This window comes from Buteo buteo, chromosome 16 (assembly GCF_964188355.1).
Source record: "Buteo buteo chromosome 16, bButBut1.hap1.1, whole genome shotgun sequence".
Lineage (NCBI taxonomy): Eukaryota > Metazoa > Chordata > Aves > Accipitriformes > Accipitridae > Buteo > Buteo buteo.
This window is the reverse complement of record NC_134186.1, coordinates 25,396,923-25,422,182: the sequence shown is the minus strand read 5'-3', so window position 1 is coordinate 25,422,182 and position 25,260 is coordinate 25,396,923. Positions and strand designations below refer to the sequence as shown.

Below are 25,260 nucleotides of genomic sequence, written 5' to 3'. Positions count from 1 at the left end.
TTGATGAATTGAATAGCTTTTGCTGAGCAGTCTCTCCTGTGAAGTACTTGTAGCCCTTTATGCCTCCAGGGATGCACTCAGCCTCTTGTAAGACCCAATCCATTCCTCCTCAGTGATGCAAATTGTTCATTTGAGTATGGATATTAGAATTCATCCTACCCAGATCTTCAGGTTATGTTCTTGATCGCAGTGAAATTTCAAATGTTGCTGCACTTCTGATTTTCAGTTTAACCCAGTATTAAAATAGATGCCTCTTCATAACTCAGATCGATAATCACAATCTTTAATCATATTTAGAATTGGGTATTTTGGTCTCTGATCACCTGATTGGATCATGTTGTTCCACAATGATGATTATGTCTAGATGAGACTGTATTACTTACGGGCATATGCTTCAGAAGTGTGAAATTTCTTCCCATTTCAGTGTTGACTCATACTGAAACACCTTTTCAGTATTCCTTAGTAGGTGATAAAAGGATCTCTCAAAGAACACCTCTCTCTTTTCACAACCTGTACATTGTAGGATGATTCCAGGAAACCCATCATCACTCTTAATTTTCCCTAATTTACATTTCCATGAAAGACTGATGAGCAGCGATAAGTCAGTTGTTAGCCTAATAGCATTATCAAGTTGGCAGAGAAGTGTTTTCTGCAGTTATACCGAATTCCCTGCAGTGGTAGGACTGAAAGGCATTTCCAGTACTCTTTGAGAGTAAAAAAAGTGGTACTACAAACCTTCTGGTAAGACAAAGTCTTCTATCAGATGTTACCTTTTTCTTCTTTGTCCGGTGTATAGGCAGTATCTATATTTCTTACGTGTATATATACACCTAGACATGCATATATATATATATACACACACACAACATACACACCTACCTACATATGTGTATCTACACACAGGAACAAACACGATAAGCTTCATGTAACATTTAATTTCATATTTATGACAGTCTTTAAGTCTAGCCCTTAATTTAATGCTGGACAGAGATTTTTTTTCTTTCTCTCCAAAGCCTATCAGTCAGTCCAGGAATTCTCTTTTTTGTTGTTGTTTTGGCTTTGGCTTTTGGGTTGGGGTGTGTTGGGTTTTTTGTTTTTTGTGTGTGTGGTTTTTTTTGTTTTGTTTTGTTTGTTTTTGGTTTGGTTTTTTTTTCCCTGAGAATTATGACTGCTTGTTAGGCTATAATATATATATTTATGAAATTCTGTTATGTCTGTGGATTGATTATCACACATAATACACTTATGAATCATGATTATGTAATAATCATATTTCGTATGTATTGTTTTGTCCCAAGTGTAAAATGAAGTCTGGAGTAGGTCTGCCATTCTTTTAGTGCAGCTTTGACCATGCTCTGATTTTGCACGTTGAACCACTATCTTTCAGTTGTTTTATTTACAGGTGGGTTTCATTTGGGTTTTTTATTGTTGGAAAGATTTCTTTTTAAAATCTATTGTTTAACATTTTCTACTTTGTTGGTTATGCAGGATGGTTTTATTCATTGATATAACAGTGTCATAAACTAATAGAACAGTTAGGCTGAATTCAGAACTAAGTTTTTGTTTATCTCGCTTGTTGAAATAATGTCATTAATACGGGAGGGGGTTTTTGTTGTTAATTAACAATAACGTTGTGCTTTGTGATGTATATTGAAATACTATCATATGAAGTACTCGCTGCATTTTCTACATAAAAATGAACAAGCTACTGATTACAAAACGCAATGCTGACATCCTAAATCACAGTAACATTCAACTTCATAAATAATACTAAGTTGGGGCTACACCAAGACTTTCTCTGAAGGATTAGATGGGAAATTGCATTTCTCTTCTGTGTTTTCAGATTTGTAAGGACCAGAGAGAAATTTTATTTTCGGTATTGAAACACTGTGCACTTTGAGTAACAACAGGAAAAAATTTCATGGGAGTTACTTCCAGATCACAACTAACTCCCTGTAGCCGAGAGGGCAAGTCTGACTTGAGCCCACTCTGCCAGTTCCTGTAATGCATGGTGGTTCCCCACTGGTTCTCTTCTGCTTCTGCATTCTGTCAGAAGTCACTAAATGGCTTCTACCTTGTAGTATCTGAGAAGATAGAAGATATATATAATTCATCAAATCATCCCTTCTGAAAATGAATAAAACATACACATCCAAGTATGCATCAAAAAGCTTCCTATTCTCTTGTAAAGCCGACAATTACTACCTCTGAAGAGGTCTGTGTAGCAGTGTTGGATCCTATTTTGTATAATATTTTTTCAGCTAGAGATCAAAGAACTCTCTTCTTTCACCTCTTCTTATTAAGATATAAAAGAATTCCATTAAAAGGAACTTTTTTCTGTGGAGGTTCTGTTTACAGAACAGCCAAATAGAAAATACAGTGTACTCTGCAAAAAATGCATTACAGCTACATTTTGTATGACAAATGAACACTATTGATTTTCCTATAGTGCCTTTCATAAAGATAATCCGTATATAGAAGGAGTCAATTAAATGCTGAAGAGAATAGAAAGGTTTAAAGCTGTTATTTAAATTGGCGTATTTCACAGGAAATACACTGAGAAAGCAGCTTGGGATTAACTGTACCCCCTCCCATCTTCAAAGATTGATATGGAAGGCTTAAAAAAATATGAGAAATGTAAAGAATCATAACAAACAGTCAGGAGAGCTGATTGATAAGAAGTCAGCAAGTGAAGCCATGAAGCCCCCAGGGGTCTGAAAAAGCTCCAGGGCCATTTTATTCAGGTTCAATGATGGGGAAGTCATTCAGAGGAAGAGAGAAATATTGAGAGTAATATTCCTCTGTGAAACCCTAAGAGGATGTTTTAACCTGTTCCATTGCAAAGAGATGGGAAAGATGATGGTAGGAAACATGAAAATAGTTCTGGTAAAGAAATATATTTTCAGTCTATTCAAACAAACTGTTACAGAGAGAAACAATAAAGACTACCAACCTTTGTGTATTGTTGTTACTATAATTATTCTAAATGAATACTTTATAAGATTTGTAAGAACATATTCCAGAACTGAAAAGTACCTATTAATTTCATAAAATGGATTCTATAGTGGCTAACTGAAACACAGCGTTACCACCTTTGCACTGTGCAGGGTTTTTTTTAGGGAGTGAAGTTGGTTTTAGGTATTGCTTTATGCTGAATCACAATGACTAAACCATTGAAGAGCTTCCTTTACATTTCCAGAAATAACTTAGATGCTTCGAAGTCTAGGATTCACTTCTACATAGTATTTTGCTTAAGTCACTTTTGAAAGTGAAGCACAGGTTAGCATTCATCCTGTCTAGCTTCAATCATGGAAAAAAAAAAATATCTAGTCTAATCTTGCTTTTATGACTCTTTTGTAATGAAGAGAGAGAGAGAGACAGAGACAGGTCTTTTTTTCTCACTCATCGTAAGCCCTTTCCATCCCTGAGATCTCTTTCTTTCTGCTCATACAGAAGAATACTTTATAATAGGGTTATTATTTCTGTCATGTTTTATATTGGTTGTATAATAATGCTTTATATGTCAGTCCAACAGTGCGCTCTGTGTGGTTTGGATTTTATGGGAAGCTGAAGGCTCTGAAATCATGTAGATTTGCAAAGGGTTTCAACGTCTGGTCTCTGGTGGACTCTGGTGAAAATTACAGACCTTTTCAGTATTTTATATCATTAAACTGCTACGTTTAGAAAATGAGAGTGAAATGCATCCTTGCTTCTGTACTTAGGTTAACTTCAAGAAATATGTATAATTTCAGGACGAATACAAATCAACCATTAAGTGATGGGACTTAGCAAAGAGCTTATCCTGGTGGGAGAATTTTCCAATGTTCAGAACTGCTCAGCTTTTTGGCACATTCAACTGACACACTTGACTGACGAAACCTCAGAAGAGACTTTCATCTGACCTGGTATGTATGGCAATGGCTACATTTCCTATAATTACTCTATAGTAACCATCAATGTTTTCATGTACATTACATAGCCCTCCTTTGATAATTTGCTCTGCTTAGGAGGGGATCCCATCAATATTTCTAACTTGCTCATGAATAATTCTACTTTTCTCCCTTCCTATTAACATACAATGTTTCAAAAATTTGCAACTGTACCTGGTTAGTTAAGTGCTAATACTCTAACTCCAATTAAAGTTTTTTAGGATGCATTTTGTAAATTATATCTTTTCTTCCATGTCCTTAGAATCTTACTTAAAAGTGGTTACATGTATTGAGTAATTGTTTGGAATCAGTTGGATTATGTCCTAGAAAGCAAGACGGTCTTGTTTCTTTAAAATTTTCATTTACATTACTTTCTGATCATAAACAACCCCTGGAAGACCGAGGTACTGTAATATATACCATCCTACTACTTCATATAGCTTAAGAAAAGAAAAATCCGTTTAAGTATTTGTCCTGGTTTCAGCTGGAATAAACTTAATTTTCTTCTTATAGCTCGTATAGTGCTGTGTTTTGGATTTAGGATGAGAATACTGTTGATAACACGCTGATGTTTTAGTCGTTGCTGAGCAGTGCTTACACTAAGTCAAGGACTTTTCAGCTTCTCATACTGCCCTGCCGGCGGAGGCTGGGGGTGCACAAGAACCGGGGAGGGGATACAGCCAGGACAGCTGACCCCAATGAGCCAAAGGCATGTTCCATACCATATGACGTCATGCCCAGTATATGAACTGGGGGGAGTTGACTGGGGGGGCACCGTGGCTCAGGGATTGCCTGGGTATGGGTCAGTGGGTGGTGAGCAATGGTATCACTTGTTTTGTGGGGTGCATCGCTTGTTTTGTATATTCTCTTAGTATTATTAGTATACTTTTTTCCTTCCTTTTCTGTTCTGTTAAGCTGTCTTTATCTCAACCCACGAGTTTTACTTTTTTTCCCCCTGATTCTCTTCCCCAATCCCACTGGGGGGGGGGGAGTGAGCGAGCGGCTGCGTGGTGCGTAGTTGCCGTGGGGTTGACCCACGACAGTATTACTAAGAGATAGACAGACAATAGCTATAGGTTACTAAGAAGCAACTTGAAGTTAATGATTGGTGGAATAAATTCACTGATGCAAAATAGAGGAATTCAGATGTAACCCTGTTGCAAACTTCACCCCCGCTATGTCTCCAAAATCTGCAGCTTTTAACATAACACAATGCATATATTTCACTTCAACTTTAGAGTGTTACTGACTATGGGGTTTTATGGCAAAACTTTTTCTGTAAACGTTGGCACTTGAAAAACTTTCCAATTTAACTGGGAAATTTGCTGTCTCTCTGTAAATAGGTATGACTTTAGTAGCAGGAGTATAATCTTGCTTGTCAATATTTTGCAACCATTCAGCATTCGGATACTAAAATTAAAAGAAAGCAATGATAAAGAAAGGAAACACATCCCAATTTCCACATTCATTTCGTTTTAACTCCTTACTGAGAGCAGATGTGCCAGTAATGGCAGTGTTTTCTACATGTTAATAAGTATTAGTAGCTCATAATGAGCTAACTGCCATTGCCAAAGAGTTGTCATCTAAATTTTTTCACCAATCATTTCACTTATTCTAAGTGAATGATGTAGTTTGGCCAGATCCAGAGCTTATTTGAACAGCACAAGAGGTTCACCTGCCCAGTCTCTTTCTTGTAACACGACCAGACTTAATGTGCGTGCTCAATAGAGTCAGTCTTCAAATATCCAGTGCTTTCTAGAAAGTGTCAGGTGTATTGTGCGCACGGACACTCTATCGTACGAGATGCCATACGCAGAAAGGATGTGGCTGTCATCTCCCATATCGCCCTAGGGAAAGCAAACAACCTGAAAATGGGCTGAAACTACCATGCGAGATGCTTTTGTCAGAACAAGTTATTATGGCTCATGCCAGGCAATTCTACAGTAGTCGCAGAAGACTTCTAGACACAATTGCTTGTTCTGGCAGCAGCAACTTTTTCAGCTGTCATCATTCCTTGACATTCAGAGGCATGTTTCTGTTCTGTGCCTGGGTATACATGGACAAATATTAATGTGAATTGGAGATACCAGTCTCAAATCGGAACTGCGGGGAAAAAAAGCTTCCAGGAATAGACTCTGGGGAAGGGTTCTTACAGGCTGAGCGCCTCTCCCTAAGGGACTTTTAGGAAAGAAGATGGGGATGGCCTCTTTGTCACATACATTATCTCAGTGGGAATTCATTCTGTACAGCATTTAAAATAAGGGTGAACCTCAAACAAAATCTCAGAACTGTACTCCTCAAAAGAAGTGCTTTTCTACATTATTAGATGGTTTGCCAATCTGGAAAATGTAAAAGGTCAGTTGCCTTGTCTGATAACTTTCTGGTATTACTTTCTTCTTGTCAAATAGAAAGGCATATTAGCTTTATTTATTTTAACCATCAGACTTCCAGATCTGACTACAATCTCAAATGAAAATATTTATTGATGATTATTTTTCTCCTTAGAGTTGGTGAAAGGGCTAAGTATAAATGACCTGGATGTTGGTTGTTGGTTTTGTTTTTTGGTTTTGTTTTTTTAATTTTAGAGAGGATGTTCTGGTTCATTCTGTTAAGAAAATTTTTGTGGGGAAAAATTAGTATAATTCATAATAGTTTATCTACTCCTGTTCTATATTAAAAAGATTCATTTATAAAATCACCCATTTTTCAGCTGGAGTGACATGCAAGAACTTTTATTTCAAAAACTAACAGATTTTTGATAAAATCTGAAGTTGGATGGCCTCTTTTTCCATTTATGAATCTGTAGTATGAAGGTAAGGGGAATACTTGGGTGGCAATGGTTTTTGCCCTTCATTAATCATATATCCCCTGTTTTGCTAAGCAAATCATTTTCTCCATAATCTCATTTACCTAATTGTTTTTGGTTTGCTTTTTTCCGTCACGATGCAATCATAAAGAGGAAGGAGTTAACAAAAATATTTTTCTTTCTTGCCACTTAGCAGGAAAGCCTAGGCTCAGTTATAGCATTTTTTACTATGCCATATTCTGCAACATCTGAACTTTTGCTCTTTCTGTGTTTGAAATTACTATATGAAAGACTGCAGAAATCAAGATCCTAATCATGCAACCAGTCATTAATCGTAATTGGGCTGATATTTAAAATCTAGGCCCTGTGGCGCTCATATGCATGCTTTAAATGTGTAAGTAGGTGTTCATAACATCCAGCCAAAATATATGGTATTTCTGTTTACAAGCTATTCCATTTATAAGAGTTGAGTATCTGTGCCTTTTACTTTCAGCTGTCATTGATAGTAATCAATAATTACAGTAGGGCAATTTCGATAGCATAACCCCACTGAATCAATGGGATCGTGACTTGACGCTGTACTTTCTTGGAAGAAGGGAGCCATGGGTTACAGCATTAAGAATAAATACGAAGACTAGGAACTTACTCAATCGTATCTTGCTTTGTTTTTCAGTGAACAAAAATGAGACTTAATGTTTCAGTTGAAAACAACTGCTGGTTTGTTTTTTTTTTTCTTTCCTGTGTAAAAATTACATCTATTTCTTCATATTATGAGTTTAAAATTGTTCAGTCACAGTGGTGGCATCTGTATTATGTGCGCTGTGCTGGTCGTGATCAGAAGATATTAAGAGTTTGCAGATCATGTAATAACATTCAGAGGAACATGAACTTTCTGCCTATGCTGATACTATTATTGTTTCTACAGTAAACTTCTACCTAAGGTATGATGGAGATAGGTAGTGCTACTGCAATTTTATTTCTACAATTTCTCAGTGAACTCCATTGTACAGGATAGGAATTTAGCTGCACATCCTAGTTAGTTTTATCAGCTACAGAGTTACCACAGATAGTGTCACAGACATGATACCTCTGATAGCATGACAAAACATCTGGAAGCTGCTGTGTCTGCTCAGAGCCCTCACCAGGGAATGAGATTCTGTATGGGCACTGTTTTCAAACTGTTTTCTGTCTATAATTAAAATGTTTTCCCTTAGCTCTTTCACATATTGCATCTATTGTGAACAGCAACCTCTCATAACTTGCCATCACAAATACAGAGTTTGTTTATTTGTTTTTAAGTATCAAGGGCATGACTAGTTTTGAAAGGCTTCAGTCTTGTCCGTTGGGAACAATAACACTATTCTCCTAAATTTTCTAAATTAGCCAGCAGAACTAATCCTGGGGGCAATGTTTAGGTCCAGCCATTTAGATTTTTGTACTTTTTTTTCCCTGAGGTATAGAAGTTAGGGATCAGTCCTGCAAAGACACAAAACCTTTTTGTTTCTACAATATAAGCTGCATTTTGATGCCAGGACAGCACAGAAAATATTACAAAGAGCTATAAAACATATTTATAGAGTACTACATAATGGAAAAAAATTACATTCATTAATGGAATACAAAGGAACCTTTATAAGTTTGTACCAAGAGAATGTTCATGTTTAGAGTTTGTGTCATCAGAGCATTTTATGTAAATCATAGCTTTCAAGCTGTATTGGGTTTGCATGGCAAGGTTTTGGTAGTGGAGTGGCTACAGGGGTGGCTTCTGTGAGAAGCTGCTGGAAGCTTCCCCTGTGTCCGACAGAGCCAATGCCAGCCGGCTCCAAGACGGACCCACTGGCTGGCCAAGGCTGGCCAAGGCTGAGACCATCAGCGATGGTGGTAGCACCTCTGGGATAACAGATTTCAGAAGGAAAAAAAGTTGCTGGGACAGACAGAAACGGCAGCCGGAGAGAGGAGTGAGAACATGTAAAAGAAACAACCCTGCAGACCCCCAGGTCAGTGCAGAAGGAGGGGAGGAGGTGCTCCAGGCACCGGAGCAAAGATTCCCCTGCAGCCCGTGGGGAAGACCACGGTGAGGCAGGCTGTCCCCCTGCAGCCCAGGGAGGTCCACGGGGGAGCAGATCACCTGCAGCTCGGGGAAGACCACATGCCGGAGCAGGGGGATGCCCGAAGGAGGCTGGGACCCCGCGGGAAGCCCGCGCTGGAGCAGGCTCCTGGCAGGACCTGCAGCCCTGTGGAGAGAAGAGCCCAGGCTGGAGCAGGTTTTCTGGCAGGACTTGTGACCCCGCGGGGGACCCATGCTGGAGCAGGCTGTGCCTGAGGGACTGCAGCCCGGGGAAGGGACCCACGTTGCAGAAGTTCATGGAAGACTGTCTCCTGTGGGAGGGACTGCATGCTGGAGCAGGGGAAGAGTGTGAGGAGTCCTGCCCCTGAGGAGGATGAAGCAGCAGAAATAACATGTGATGAACTGACCCCAATCCCCATTCCCCATCCCCCTACGCCGCTGGTGGGGTAGGTAGAGAATCCGGGAGTGAAGTTGTGCCTGGGAAGAAGGGAGGGGTGGAGGGAAGGTGTTCTGAGATTTGTTTTTATTTCTCATTACCCTACTCTGGTCGATTGGGAATAAATTGAATTCATTTTCCCCAGGTTGAGTCTGTTTTGCCTGTGATGGCAATTGGTGAGTGATCTCTCCTGTCCTTATCTCGACCCACGAGCCCTTTGTTATATTTTTCTCTCCCCTGTCCAGCTGAGGAGGGGGGAGTGAGAGAACAGCCTTGGTGGGGACCTGGTGTTCAGCCAGGGTCAACCCACCACACAAGCACTTGATGTTCTATTCTTCAAAAAATGTATAACATTTTTTTCTTTCAAATGCAGCCTATATAGTAGGGCTAGGAATCAAATTAGTCTGTAACTATAGACGGTATAACATATTTTTCTTTTGTTAGACTGACTTTTGGATCATTATCTTATTCACCGTTCAAATTTTTATATAACTGAAGAATAAAACTGGACAAGGTAAATAACATAATTTGACAGCTGCTTCTTCAAAAAGGCATGGAAGAAAGAAAAACATGTTACTAGTGTATGAGCATTTTCAGTTTATTCATTATTTAAAATATATTTAAGAATTTTGCAACAGTGTATCCTACTTCTGGAGATGAAAGACGGCTCTTTTCTAAGAAATAAGTTAAAAAATTGTCCATTTTTCTGGATAGAAGTTCATGCCATTTTAAATTAGGGGCAGTTTGAGCTGTCTATGCAGTTTTAATGAGAATCCACCAGGTGGCATAAGAAAAGGAACCTAATTAATAGAACTTCGTGAATGGCAGTATTTTTGGCTTGCTGGCTTATTTAGTCAAAAAGCCTTGTTTTGAGGCAAAAATTTTCTTCCTTGTGATATTAAAATGCTTAAAAATCAGTTAAGCATTTTATCCATTCCTGGGTATTTCTGAGAGGCAAAGAGGGGGTGCAGGGCTGGGGGGAGATGAGACAAGAAATTAAATAGAAAATAAGTAATGTCCCCAAATCTATTTCTCTTCCTTTGTCCTTTTTCAAAATGTCTTTTTTTTCCCTTGCTATAATAATTTAAAGGAATTTCTCATCACCAGCATAATCCTGTACAAATACAGCATTTAAGCATGTTCCTAGCTTTAAGTACAGAGTGCCTTCAGTGTGAAGCTTATGGTTATGAGCACTGTTGAACTGTGGACCCAAATGATAAATTCTTTAGACTAGGAAGCTGGTAAATATTCTCTTAGGTTTAAGTCATAGATGATGGTCAGAAAAGGGCTGTGAGAGGCTCTGCACACTCATTAACACTTGAGATTATTGTATTAACTTCAAGACAGATGTAGAGCATTAATATTGAACTGGCATCCTTCCAATGTAACTATGGAAAAGTCTTAACAAAATTCTCTCTAGAAACACCCCTATTGATCTTCCATCACTGTATTCAGTGAGTTCAGGAAGAAGTGCAAGTGAATAAAATTCCCAGTCTTTTTTTCTTCACTTTTAATAACTCTCTTAACAAGTTGGGGGGGGGGGGGAGGGTTGGTGGTGGGCTTTTTTTTTTTTTTTTTTTAGCTGGAGCTAAGAAAGGCTTATGAAATTGAGGTGCAGTGAGCTAAATAAGTACAGTAGCCTGAGGAAGATATTAATTTTTAACATATTAATTTATCCCTATAGAAGTCAAATTTAATTGTTTCCAAGTTCACTCTACATCATTTTTATTGAAGCTAAAATGGGGTCAAGATTTAAATGCATCACTTCGGGTTCATCTGTAATTAACCCAGAATACTATATTTATGACCACATCTTGGAGTCTTTACTCAAAGCTTGATCTCCCTAACCCTAAAGTCAAGCAAAGACTCCTGTTGAGTTTACATGACATGCTATCAAAAGTCAATGCTTAGACAAAATTGCTTGGAATTCAATGGGACAGTATTGGCCATTCAGGCCATGTCAACATTAGCAAGTCGAGAAGCACAATAGAAGGACATCTGCAGAGCAAAACAGTGCTGATGACGCAAAATCAACTAACTATATTTGGGGACTTTTCTGCAGAGTTACTCTAGCTTGGTTCTGTCCACATTGGGGCTTTTGGTAGCTAGAGTGCATTAATGAGCTTCTACGGTACATCCTCCACTTCAGTTTAATTTTCAGTGAGGTTCATGACGCTGCTAAAGCTAACAAACACTTAGTAAGTGGTAACAAACAAAAGATTTGCTTCAGAAGTGCACTCTAGACCTGAACTAAAATGCTAGTGTGAATGCAGCCTCCATCATTTCTGAGCACATTTGGTTTGAGCAATAAGAACCGACAGATTTTTCTACTTATTTGCCTTTCAGTGATTTTCAAACTTTCCAAAAGAAATTAAGAAATACCCACAGGTGTGCTCTCTCTCACCTCTGATTTCTTGTAAATATTTTTACGATTTGAAATTTGATGAAATAATAACAATTTCATCCAGTTTCATCCCACAGATGTTTCCCTAAATTTTAAATAAGAAAGGTCAATGATTTCCAGGCTTTTTAATATTGTCTTGTTCTGTTTACCTCAGAAGGAGATGTAAATAGATTTATTCCACTTAGATGGAAATCTCAATGCATTTCCCAGTTTACTCATCTTTGCTTCAACGTAAACAGTCATAGTCATCTTTTCTGAAGAAATACGGTCCCAGGTTTTGACCACCCTCAAGGTGGAAAATTTGTTTTCCCTATGCTTAATCAGAATTTCCCATGTTCCAGCTTATGCCAATTCCCTTTCCTCCTCTCACTATTGATATTTGAGACAAATCCATCTTCTTTAAATCCTCCTATTACATAGCTGCAGACAGCAGTGAGATTTCACCTCATCCTTAATCATCCCTTTCTCAGGCAGTGCGAGCCCAGCACTCTCACCTCTCCCCATACACCACGTGCTCCAGATTCTCCACCTTCTTGGTGACCTTCTGCCGGACTCGCTCCAGTATGCCAGTGTCTCTTTTGTACTGGGGAGCCCAAAACTGGACACAGAGCTCCAGACCGTAGTTGTCCCAGTTCCAAAAACATTGCCTTCGCTTGAGGTGTTGTAAGGCGTATAGAAAAAGTCTGGGGTGAGCCATGTGCAACTTTCAGTCTGATGGCATCTCTGCACTAGGTATTCCAGGTGATTAGAGCACTCTGACAATTTGTTTGTGAGCTTAAGCAGCCAGGAGCAAGTAAGGATTGTTTCCTCAAGTTTTGCTGAAGTCTCTTCTCCCCCTGCTCCAGGCAGCTCCACCAGCCTTTGTTAAACTATCACGGACCAGATCTTGAGGTGATATTATCAAGCCTTTTCCTTTCATAAAGAAGATGGAGCTTGGCTGAACGTGAACGTTACCAGATGAACAAAAACTAAAGAAAATTACAACCTTAAGAAGTCATCAGACAAAGGCTATGTTATGTGGTTGATTTCTGAGTCTGAAATAAGTCTGTGGGTTCAAACAGGGCACTCATGAATTTTGCGCTTCAAGCTTTGTATAGGAGCTGTGAGGACTTTCAATTGACATAAATTATTATTTATCAATTGCATTTGGTAAGTATCAACAAACTCAACAGCAAGTGTGGATGAGTCACATGACACTTGTATATATATATATATATATATATATTACAGTCTCTGCCCCCAATTTCTTAAAATCTAAGCTACCAAAGAAGATGGCAGGTGGAAGAGGTGCGTGGGGTGCATTGCAGGATCAATGCCAAACTCTGGAAATTAACCTGGTTTTGTGGTGTTTGTCCAAAAGCCAGTGTGCGTACATTACACTGGTTTCAATTAAAGCATGTTCTACCTACGTGTTGGAGAGTCTTCCTCCTACTCTTACCTTAGCTCTATCAGAGGTAGAGTGACAGCATGAAATCAAAAAGCCTGCTCAGTTAAGCACATAACAGCTGTTGCTGTGTTGTAAACTCTTTAGATAAAAAGCCACATTTAGGCTGACTTTTAGTCCTTAAAAGCAGGAGAACACATAGCAAGATAAACTGACAACAGGAAAACCATGACATAGGCCCACAGGAATAACAGATAATCCTGTCATCTGAATGTTTATATTACAGCACACACCAAGTAGGAGAATTGTCTTCTATTATTTTTTGATTATTAGTTCCAGGTAGAAAAACGTGTCATAAGATAATCAGGACACTGAGAATTTTCATTTTACTACAGAAATAAATTGTAAAGAATTATTACCAGGTGTTCCACCGGATAAATGTATAAAAACACTCTCTTTTCAAACACCAGGAGTTGTGCAAGTGTACCTGATAGCATAATATCAGTCTGTCTTTATCGGCAACACCTGAGAAAGGTGTCGTCCCACACAGACAGATAAAAACATATGTTGAGATAAAAAAGGTCATGTGCTGCAGTCAAAAAGATACATCTCTCAGATCAAGCCAGACTTGCAACTGTTTCTATTATGTTGACCATTTTTTTAGATTTTTCAACTTTTTCTCCCAGTTCTGGATGGGATAAAAATATAAAACATTGGAAATTTGCTGGAATGAGAAAATAACTTCCTTGTATATTGCTATCCGTGAAGCAAATTTCAAACTGAGACTGGCTGCTGAATGTCTCAAAAACAACTTTTCTGCTTTGACCAGTCTAAAGAGAGATGAAAGAATTGAAACACGGGTTTTTATTCTGGGAATTCCTACAGTTCAGCAGTGTTTAATGTAGTGGGTTTGGTTTTAACCAAGCATAATAATAGAGAAAGCTGCATGTTATACAAGCAGAACTCTGTTACTGGTCACAGACAGAAAGCTCATGACATTCAGAACTGTTGATCCTAAAATGTTGTTAATGATATCAAACAAAAAAACCCAGTGTCTACACTTTGATTCTTAGTTCTCAGTTCTTATTTATGACAGTTCAAATTTTCATGTTATAGAATCATTTTTCATTGTTTTCTCCAGGCACCTTTCCAAAAAAAGTTAAAAGTTTTTCACCCATAGAATGCTTCAATAAATTAAAAATTCGCCTGTTCCATTATTAACAACTTTTAAATGGCATTAATCCCACAATTTAACATCAATTATCTCTAAAGAGAAATGCAGCATGTTGAAAGTTGACATGACAAATAAATCTTTGCTTCCAGTTTCTAGCAAATGAGAGCAATGAAAGAACAATCTACTGTGGCACCAAGAATAATCTTTGGTTGAGCTGTCTGTCTCCCAACAGTTCTTAAAGCATCAGATGGATTTCTTCCACGATGCATGACTTATAGTCAGTTCCTGTGGAGCAACTTTATATTCTGGGACAAATCTATATTTATTCATCTCACTCCAACTAAAAAAATCCACTAAGAACTTCCTTTTTTACCTATTTCTACCTACCACCACTAGAGAAAATTGAGCTTCACCTACTGAGATTATTTTTTTCTGAGGCAAAAGAGTGACTCATGCTTGGATTTGGCTCACAATTATAAGAAACATACTAAAATTTTATTCAAAATCATTACATAAATAATTAGGATAGATTTTTTTTTTCTTCCAGTTTTTGCTAAAGAAAATGTATTCTGATACTGATTCTCAGGAAAAAAAAATGTTTCTAGTCTTAAGATGCCATTTACAAAGATAATAGGCCAAATTCTGCTTTCCTTTTATCTTACCACTTTTCTATAATTTTGGTAAAATCAGAATACTTCCCGTCTTAATTTTAAAACTTGATTTTAAAATGTAGTTATAAGAAAACTAGGCAAATTGTTTCAAAAGTTAATATCCCTCATTAAAAAATGGTTGCACTTAATTTTTTTATCTTAATTACTTTAGTAGTCACATAATATGTTGGATTATAGTGTATATATATATTTTTTTTTTTTAATTAAAAGAGATATTTTCAGAAGTCTCTGGTCCAAGTAGTTAACTGTGAACATCTGTGCACAACTGTGATTGCCTATGCTATTATGTAAACCTGTTTCTTCAGTCTTTCACTTCAAGGGATAATGTCCTGAAGTACAGTCATTTCTGTAGTTCTTTTCAACTCTTTCCAGTGTATTCAGTTCTCTTGAAGAGTTCCTATCTGAGGCTACTTTGTCAAAGCATGCTATTTCTTTTTCTTTTTTCCTGCAGTAATTCCTGGCTTCAGAAACTGATGGCAGATGGAAGGTACCTCCCTACCATAAGTCTGCATGACTAAGTATATTAAGGCTATTGTTTATACTGAAAAAAATGGTGAACCCCTGTGTGGGTATAATCACAATAGTTTTGCACTAGTTTCAGTGTATTAAAAACAATTCAAGCAGAGTTAAGAAAATCAATATTTTTTTCCTTATGCGACATTGATTTTTATTCTGGGAGTTTTTTGGAATTTTTTAAGAATGCTGGATTAGGGGAATATTTCATCTATTATATTATCTGTTTTCCTTTGTCATCAGACACTTGCTGAGTACCAGGGCACTTGAAAATCACATTTATAATTTTATAATTCTATGTTTCTTTTTTTTCCAGTCTTTTATGACCAGTTATCAGCAAGTGCTTACTAAAGCATCCTCAGAACGTCTCTTTTCCATACAGAGAAAGCAAAACTTCAGTTTGAAGAATAACTTCTGTCTAGCAAATGAAGGACTTTTGTTTCCCTAAATAGCACATTAATTTTAGCTTTATTCTAGTTTAAAGGCTTTTCACAGCATTAGTATTTTCAGCTTTCTACTGCAGCTGTTAACAACCTTTGATTTCTGAGGTTTTCCTGTGTAATATTGCAATTGTATTTGTAAACTATTTGTATTCATATAAAAAAGGTGTTCTGAATATTTAGTTGCAAGTGTCTGAAAACTTTGCTAGAAACAGAGTTGACAGGGGCATAGGAAACTTTGAACATGAAAAATGTGGACATACAGGAAACATTACAAGCACTTTCAAGATTTCTCCAAGATCTGTTACCGCTTTGTAACTTCAAGAAGAAAGTAAGGGTATCAGTGGATCTGGAGACCTGAGCACATTTCAGAGAGCCTTAGCACCCCAGCATGGTGTATTTTCATTACTAACATTCGTACACATTGTAGTTTGCATATAGACATTCTACAATGTGTCACACACAGCCGGTTACTTTAAGAAACACTAGGTTATCAAGAGCATATTTTGATTACGTGCTGTAAGTTGGTTAAAATACTACTTTTCCTGAAGTCTATAGTATATAGTAAAGCTCCCATGGACTTCACAAGACCACTTTTCTTCTTTCTTTGGACTGCAAAGCTTAGCGCAAAGTCAGTAGCATTACGACACAGCAGCGGAGGATTGTGCTTTTGTAATGTTCTTTTTACAGGAGTAGAGATCTTCCCTGCATCCCTACAGTGTTTTGATGGTTGGGTATTTTTTCCACTCTCGTCAATGACAGGACTTAGTTCATGTCAAAAGTAGTAAGAATTATTGTTTGCATTTAGTAAAACTGTTTTATTACTAAAGAGCTCTGTAGTCACCTGTGTCACCATAGTTGTTAGTAACTACTGTGAAAAAAAGTCTATTTTCTTAATCTATATTGTATCATTTAATCAGGTGATCCTGGGTAATTTCCTAATGATTCAGTATTCAGTTTTTATGGCAACATCCAGTTTCAGTGAGGACAAATAATTCCTGTGATAAATGCAGAGGATTTCTGACAGACTTAGGCTAAGAACTCAGTTTTGGTAGAATGCAAAACTGCAAGGCACTAATCAGTCTATTCATCACTCTGAGTGTGCAGACAATTTCTTAATTGCTGTAAATGAATACCTCTGACAATTTGCCTCTGGCTTCCAAAAATTATACATTAGGCTTAATGGTAAAACACTGTCTTTTAAAAGAGAGATTTTATTTATGAGGTTAAGTAAAATAAAATGTAAATGTTAAAAGTAAGAATATAAGTATCTTGTGTACCACCAGATCTGATATCTAAGGAGAAGAAGCACTTCTCTGTGATAAAGTCATTTGCCATAGGACCTCATAAAAAGAATACGAATACCTACTAATAGGTGAAAACATACATTCCATACACTGAAGCATAACTGGCCTCTTTGTCTGACAAATATTCTCGTTAAGGAAATCTGTAGACATGATGTCTCCAGCATCAGTCCAGTGTTTGGCACAGTCCCCAGAGAAAGAGATGCTCTATGGTTGCAATTCATTCGTTTTGTGTTGTTTGAGCCATGCGAAGTAGGCAGATTGAGCAATCCATCCTTCGCTTAACACAAAAATGGACAGCAACCGTTAAAGGACTTACTCCCTTTTCTATAATTTGAGCACCTGAGTTTGCTCTGCCATCTCAAAAGCCAATCACCCATAATAAAAGACAACGTTGATTCCCTGTTTACTTCATTCTTAATGAAGTAATAGAAATATAATTCCTATAGAAATCAATAGATTTTGTATCACTGGACCTCAGTAAGAGTTGGACTGTGTGCCTGGCTGTTTTAATAATAAGAATCGCTAGTTTATGAAAACCTCAGCACGTTCTTAAAATAAAAGAAGAATGTTCTTAAAATAAAAGAAGAATGCTGCAGTTCAAGGTAACTGACCGTAAAAGAACCTTTTCTTGAATGAGAAATTCAGAAGCTTTGGCTGGATACAAAATCTCTCTCTGCTCTGTCATGCTGCAGAGTATATGAATTTTGGTATCAGTTTCTCTGTGAAATTACCGCACAGCTATGATTGAGAGTAATTATAAACTCTCCATTTCTTTTGTTATTTTAACATGTTATTTATTTCAAGGAAAGAAGGACAGGAAAATAAAAGGAGGATGAATATAAATAGTTACTGTGAGTACAAAATATAGAGTCCAATATCATGAGGAGCAGGCATACTAAAAATATTACTCTAAATTTTAATGTCAAGGTCAATTTCCAATTTTCAAGGTCAATAAGATAATATCATACAGTTTCAAATCCCTGGTTATATTAATATAGTTATTCTTTTGCTTATTTATCTATCCTGGAATTTTCACAATAATTAATGATTTGGTTTTGGCAATCATAGTTGCTTTTAAATACATACAGTTTCTGTAAATTGCTTATTTTTGAATGACAATCAAAATCCCCACCCACAGAAATCTGCTGTTATGTTATTAAACTGTTATTTGGGGTGATGTTTATTCTCATCTCACTGTCCATTGAACAAACGAACAAAAACGCCCAAACGGATCAACACATAGTCCATCTAGTCCAGTAGTAAGTCTTCAGCAATGGAAATAGCAGACGTTCTCTACACAGAGGATAATTAGCGCACAAGATAGGTCATTTTATATGGTCCATTCCCCTCATGCTTTCACAGCATTCACAATTTTTACATTACGGGTGTTTGAGGGAACATCCCTACCAAGTTTTTTAATATCAATTTTGGAACTTGTTGCCCAAGAATTTGTTTAATCCCCTTTGCGATTCCCTGACACTGTCTCTGCATCCTCCTGTGACTGCAAGATCCGGACATTCACTACTTACTAGTAAAATACTCATGCTTTTATCTATCTTAAACCAAAATATGTAACTGAGCACACGCCAGCATGACATGCTGTATGTTTTTCAGGAAGGAAGCTCATGCTTGTATTGAGAACCAGAACTTTTTAATCACGTCAAGCTTCTGGTCCACTGCATCTTGCCAGGGGTCAATAGTTTCTTATCATCGGTATACAGATAACAACAGGCTCAAGACCAATATGAGCTGAGAGGAAAGACTCATTGTATCTTTCTAATACGTAGGAAGTCTGCATATGTCATTCTGTTATTCCCACACCTTCAGCAATGAGTGGATGGCTAGAAGTTTCCCTTTCAGGCAAGACTGCCTCTGAATTCCCAGAGATGGCACAGTTTCACATTGTCTCTGCTGCAAATTCTGTAGACTTGGTGTGAATTTATAATAATATGCTAAGTGGTCTTGAGGATCTTCTTTTGCTCCATTAACTTTTCCTCCATTTACTTTCAAGTAAGGGAAATCAGCCTACCTAGCTTGCTTTGACCCTTGGGAACACTAATAAAGTTTCCCTGTGTCTCACTTCAGGTCCTTAAATTTTTAAATTTAGTACCTTAAATTCTTCTTAGGTCTTTAAATTCTTAGCCTTAGGCATTTAAGGAAGTCATAGGACTGGGACTTGACCTTATAATGCATTGATTCTGTCTGGTTTAGTTATTGAGGCACTAGTAGCAGCACTGCATCAGAAATCATGTTACAGAAACTCTGCAGAGGTGGTATTTCAACTCAGAGCGATATCACTGTACTTATGGTTGCAAAAAAAAAGCAAGAAAAACCAGAAGCATTCATTTAAGTTATTATATAATCAAGTATATCTAATTACATTAACACAACTGCATTTTTATCAGCAAATACATATCTGAGTTCTGTAGGACCAAATCCAGGTACTTCTGAAATTAAAGGCATTTTTTCTCCTGATTTCAATAGCAAGTGCATTTACTCCAAAACACGTTTGCTTCATGAGATAACTAAAATCTTGAAACTGGTTTATTGGAACACATCTTTGTGTCCTACAGAAATGTTTGCTCCTGACAAATTTTTCACCCGGAGTCTTACATGGACGTGCAGGAGACCAGCTGTTGCTGCAGCAGCGGTGAATATGGTCACAAGAAATAAAGATTTTGACCTGACAGTATGTCCTCATTGAGGAAATGTTAATGAATCTCTATTAAATATGTATGATCTTCCTTGTTTTCTTCTAGGTGAAGACCTAATTGTAATAGTTCCACTGGGTTAAGCTGGGTCTTTTGGCTTTTACCTGAATGCATATTATAGTTTATACAGAATATAGTTTGGCAGTCGTCTTATCCTGAGTTACTCTATACCTATGCACTGTGTGAACGTTACTGTAGGTCATGTTTTTTCTTAATTTATAAATAAACCATGAGATTTGTCACCCTTATGGGAAGCAGTACTTTGCTACAGGCAGCATAACAGCAGTGCAAACCGCATCTCTCCCATTTTCTGAGAGCTCCGAAATGCTCGTGGAGACAGGGGATGTGAAGCCTGATCCCACCAGGAGCAGAAGAGTTCAGCTCTGGATGACACAGGATGCTTATGCATGTCATTAACTTATTTCGCTTCAGTAGATCTGAGCAAGTCACGGTGACTCTTCATGTGTTTAAAGTTAAATACGTGTTAAGTGCTTTGCTCCATCAGGACTACAATGCTAATTGAGCCCCTAAATCCTGCATATCCCAGCACTGGAAGTGCTGTGTGCTTGGAAGGGCACACCCAGGCCTGGAGTTTCAAATAACACAAAAGTCAGTCAACAGATTTTCCCTCCCTGCATTCACTTAAATGTTGTTCCTGGTTTCAGTATAACAATAAATCAAATTATCCTCTGAAGAACCAGGGAAGTGTCTTTTAGGGCCTGACTTGATGCAGGTAATGCTCTTTTTAGGGAAAGGCAGGCGAGGAAGGGGACGAGCGTCCCCTGCGCTCAGCTGCTGCGTGAACCGCGTCTCAGGTGGCCGTTTCTGCTGCTGCTTTGCCGATCCTGCCTGTCTCTGCTGCCTCTGCTCCCCTGGAAGCCCCATTTTCCATCCTCAGTGATGGGACATGTCACCTCTGAGATGCCGGCGCCAGAAAACCAGCGCCAAGCATGCGGCAAGGATGCCTTTGCAGCCCAGCACGTAGCAGCCAGGCTGACAGAAAAAAAACCTCACTATACTACTAAAATAATAATATTTGACAGGTAGTGGATACTAACCCATACCATGATGACTGTATAATCTCTAATGTTCTCTTAAAGCATTTTCTTATTTGCTAAAAGATGACTCCAGCTTCCTGCTGCTGCCAGGCCAGCTGGGCTGCCCGTGGTGGTGAGGAGGGAGCCATGGCCTCTGGGCTGCCACAGCTGCAATTAGTGATTTGCTTCGTTAGGGCCAAGTGACAAGAGGGGCTCTCACTGAGGTGGGGGGGGGGCTGGAGGCCTACGACTAGGCCCTCTGGCAGGGCAAGGCCCAGGCTGCAGCCAGCACTAGGCCTGTGGCACATTTCCCCATCAGCTTTTAATGGCAGACAGGAGTTATCCTGCTGGTTGTTAGTCAAAACTGGGAGCTTTTTTGTGAGAGAGTGTATCGGGCTGTAATTCTCTACATCTCCTCTTTTTCACCACCTCCCATCCCCACCGTGGCTGAGGAAGGGCATGAGCGGGCAGCGATTTGCAGGTAAGCGTCTAAGAAATTTTACTGTGCTTCCGAAGTAAGGCTGAGAAGGGGATGAATAAGTGATAGAGAAGCTGTTTTATAAGACATAAAATGCGGGAGTCAGGTCTTGTGACCGTTTTAAGAGCAAATAGCGAGGTCCACAAAAGGCTTTCTGCGACCGAGCAGCGTGAAGAGCTGTGGTGCCTGTCGTGTGGTAGTTCTGCCTTCCCTGGTGTGCTGGGCCTGCCCTGAGGACAGAAAGTCTTTTCCTGAGGTGTTACTTTACGTATGGCCTAGGAAAACAGCCTGCCTCAGAGCTTGTTAAAACCCGTGTAAAAGGCGTGCGTATGGCTCAGAAGTGTTTTTGTTGAGTGGGAGAGTGGAGGTGGTGAGTCCTAGCAGTAAGAAGAGCTGTATTAAAACTCTCCTTAAAGAAAGCAATGAGGGTTAGTCACAACGCGTAAGTTGTACTCTCCTGAAAAGGTAAGTGTTGTTTGCTTAGAAGCCAAAGGATTTTTTGATAGAAGTACCTGGTTGCTGCTGTTCTCAGAGCTACAACTGTGTTGTGTTGGGAACGAGCCAGGCAGTGCTTCCTTCTGGGTGGTTATGTGTTTATTTTGTGGTTTTCTTCAAGAAACAAAACCCTACCCCTCCTACAAGTGGAGAGAGAAGCACTAGTTCAGCTCTTCAGAATACTGATGATTTTAAAGTGAAAGTAGTTGAAAACCATCCATACTCAGCTATGCAAGAACATAAAAACTTTAATATGGTTGGGTGTAGATAAGGAACAGTACTGAATGGAAGAAAATGCTTGTGACTAGGATAATGCATACACATTTATCCTGACTCTCCTTCTACTTGCTTGGGCACCTTTCCAGATTAAGTGGGTGGAATTAAGCTGCTGTTTAAATGTGAAGAGAGTTTCATATGTTTATAGCAAAAGCAATGAGTGAACGATGTCATGAAGCATCATTTATAAATAGTGTATGCTTTCCCATCAGCAGCTGTCTTCAGTGTCAGAAACATCAGCAAGACCCAAACAATAACAATGGTTTTTGAACTGTGACAAAATAACTGGCATTTAATTATTTTTTCAGGTCTGAACATCTTTAGTACTTGGGTAACAACTGAAGGGCTCATAGAGTTTACTCATAGTGAAAGGAAGGTGAATTCAGAGCTCTATGCTCAGCTATTCAGTCAGGATTTATGTTAGGCCGGGAGGAGACTAGGAAGCATAGCTAATTGAGAGGTAAATGTGGAGGAAAATTGGCCAGCGTAGTCACTGTTGCCAGTGCACAGAAACCAAGCTACAGAAATGTCTTGATATTTTCAAAGGAAGAATGCCCTAGGAAGTAGACCAAGAGTAGACCACCCCTATAGCTAGCTGTCAGGTGAAAAGAGTTAGCAAGCATAAAAATCTGGGCCAATTTGTAAGACACTGCTGTAAATCCACCTAAGATTAAGGAACTCCCTTTATTTATATCAGCTGCAACAGTGAACTCTTAAAGTTTTGCTGAAGTGCTTGCTGCAGTTTTTCCCCAGGTTTTTCTTGTGCTTTGCAGCATGTACCATTACAATGTATTACAGACTATGTGACTTTAGAGGGAGTGAAGTAGATTGTTCAAAATTGAAAATCTTTTTTTTTTCTTTACAGACAAAACAGTTGTTCTGCTGCACCCTGTTCAAAAAGAACCCCACATAATGGTAGTGGAGAATATAGAGCTGTACGCTGTATTGTCACAAATTATTGCAATTTCTTGTTAATGTCTGCTGTTCAAATGTTGTTCTGACATTAAAATGGCTAACACAAAGCAACAAAACAAAATGTGTACATAAACCACCATACTTAATTTATACAAGCTAACATAGAAGTAAAATTTTAGTTTTGAACCAAAAAGCACATTTTAAACTTTGCTACAATTTTGCTTAAACAAGTTGGATTGGTTTTATAAGCTTGTAATTGCAGAATTCTTCTAATCAAACAAATGATTGTGTATTTTGCTAGTGCACTCCTGAAATTCTTACTGTGGTCCTATCTTTAACATCTGCAGCTCATGTTTTGAGAGGTGTTGTAGCTTCTATCCAGTGCTCCAGCTGGCTGTCATTCTCCATATAATCCCATTGGTTCTGTCTGCAAGCAGACTGCAGCATGGAACACTAAAATTTGCTGCAGTAAAAGAAAAAAATAATATTTAAAAAAAAAGTATGTGAATTTTTGCTAAGTGAACACAAACATATGCTCTGGGACTTTGTTGTATTAAAATAATTGCTTTGCATTTATGTGGTACTTGCACCTAAATTTCCAAGCTCTGAATAATAGAGAAGAAAAAGATTTAGTGCAGTCTAACAACTAAAGAAATAACACAAATGAAGAAATCCCTTTATCAACTACTCTTACACTCAATAAATAAAGGCTTTGAAAGCAAACAACTGTGTCAAGCAGTCCTAGTTGAATGGGCTACTGCCTCTCTTGAAGATACCCTACAGAGAAAGCCGCTTTTATAGCATGCCCTAAGTAAAGCTTAATTGCCTCAGTTACAGTTCACTCCTGTTTTAGATGGAAAACACCTGACATGCCTAATCCTAGTGTGGGTTGCTTGTTAGCTGGATGGATGTTTGGGAGTGAAGAAGTAAGGTGTTTTGCCTCTCCTTCTGCTAAGCTGGGTCACCTGTTCTGGTGCATGTTATTTGCTTCCCTACTTTTAATGTACATTATTAACAGAAAATCTGTCTATAAAACAGTAACTGCAGGCTTCTTGTGTCTTTCTGTGTATTTCAAATTAGATTTTTGTCCCAGTCTCTTTATATTGGTCAGCAATACTGGAAAACTTGAGCCAACAAAGAGCAGGAGCTGGGGCAGGAGAGGCTGAAAGAATTCCTGCTTAAGTTCCCTACAAAAGGGCAATAGAAAGTCTGTTATGTTTTGCCTCCTAATGGGGAAAGAAATACTTTAAACTTACTTTTCTTTTGAAGTTATGGCATAATATGGTTAGTATCTGTAACTGTGGTGACCTAAGGCAATGTGAAGAAGGCAGGATTCATTGGCTTACTTGGATATTTTAGTCCTCTGTTTTAGTATGGTTATTTTTTAAAGAGCACAGGTTGCAGAATGGGGCAATCATTCTCAGCCTTGGGAGTTGTTTCAGCTGGTTTTAAAGGTAACTCAAGTCTGAACATGTGAACATTATTTAATAGTGGCCCCAAGCAGAGGATGTTGCAGTGACATAACCTAGAGGTCACAAGCAAGGCAGTTCCAAAGTGAAGCCGTGTCACAAAATATGTTCGGAAAGACAGTCCTGAAGGCTTAAATCTAGTGCTTGTCTGTAACGGTGACCTCTGAAAGGGGCATGTGTGATAATACCATGGTAGATGGCTGTAGCCGTTCAGTGAAACACTTCTGCATCTATGATAGAGAACATCAAAGAGTTTCCTGCAGCTTTCAAGGTCTTTGTAGAGCAGATGTGAATTTTCAGTCTGTTTAGTTTAATAACCCCAGCACATCTTTCACCTAATCATTCCTTGACTGGCTTTTAGCTCTGCTCAGCTAATTTAAACTGCTACAGTTTAAGGGCACAGCCTTGTAGTCTCCATTAAGTAAGAAGGCTGCTAGCTGAGGATCTGGAGCTGGCAGATACATTATCTTAATTAGCAAGTGAGCAAATTTATAAAATCTAATCAACTCCACTGCACCCGCTATTGCAGATGATCAACTCGCTGTAAACAAATAAGATTTTTGCAAATTGCTGTAGGCAGAAAAAGTATCAGTGTGTGTGGTGTGCATGTGTATATATATGTATATAATATTTTTGAGGGGGGAATGAACTGTTCATGTGTGCTGATTCCACTTTGTGGTCAGCTAGTTGAGACTTACATTACACCTTGTGGAGTCATTAAAAAAAAAAAGCTGATTTCTGAGCCAT

At 38.3% G+C, this 25,260-nt stretch overlaps 1 protein-coding gene across 1 annotated transcript in view; it reads left to right on the top strand.

Moving 5' to 3' along the window:
- Positions 1–9,124: 9,124 nt before the first annotated feature.
- The window catches only part of LUZP2 (leucine zipper protein 2), a 282,593-nt gene continuing 266,457 nt past the window's right edge, over positions 9,125–25,260 (top strand). Inside the window, exon 1 of the mRNA XM_075047108.1 lies at positions 9,125–9,249. The gene's annotated coding sequence lies outside the window, so the exon portion shown is untranslated. The remainder of the gene's footprint in view (positions 9,250–25,260) is intronic.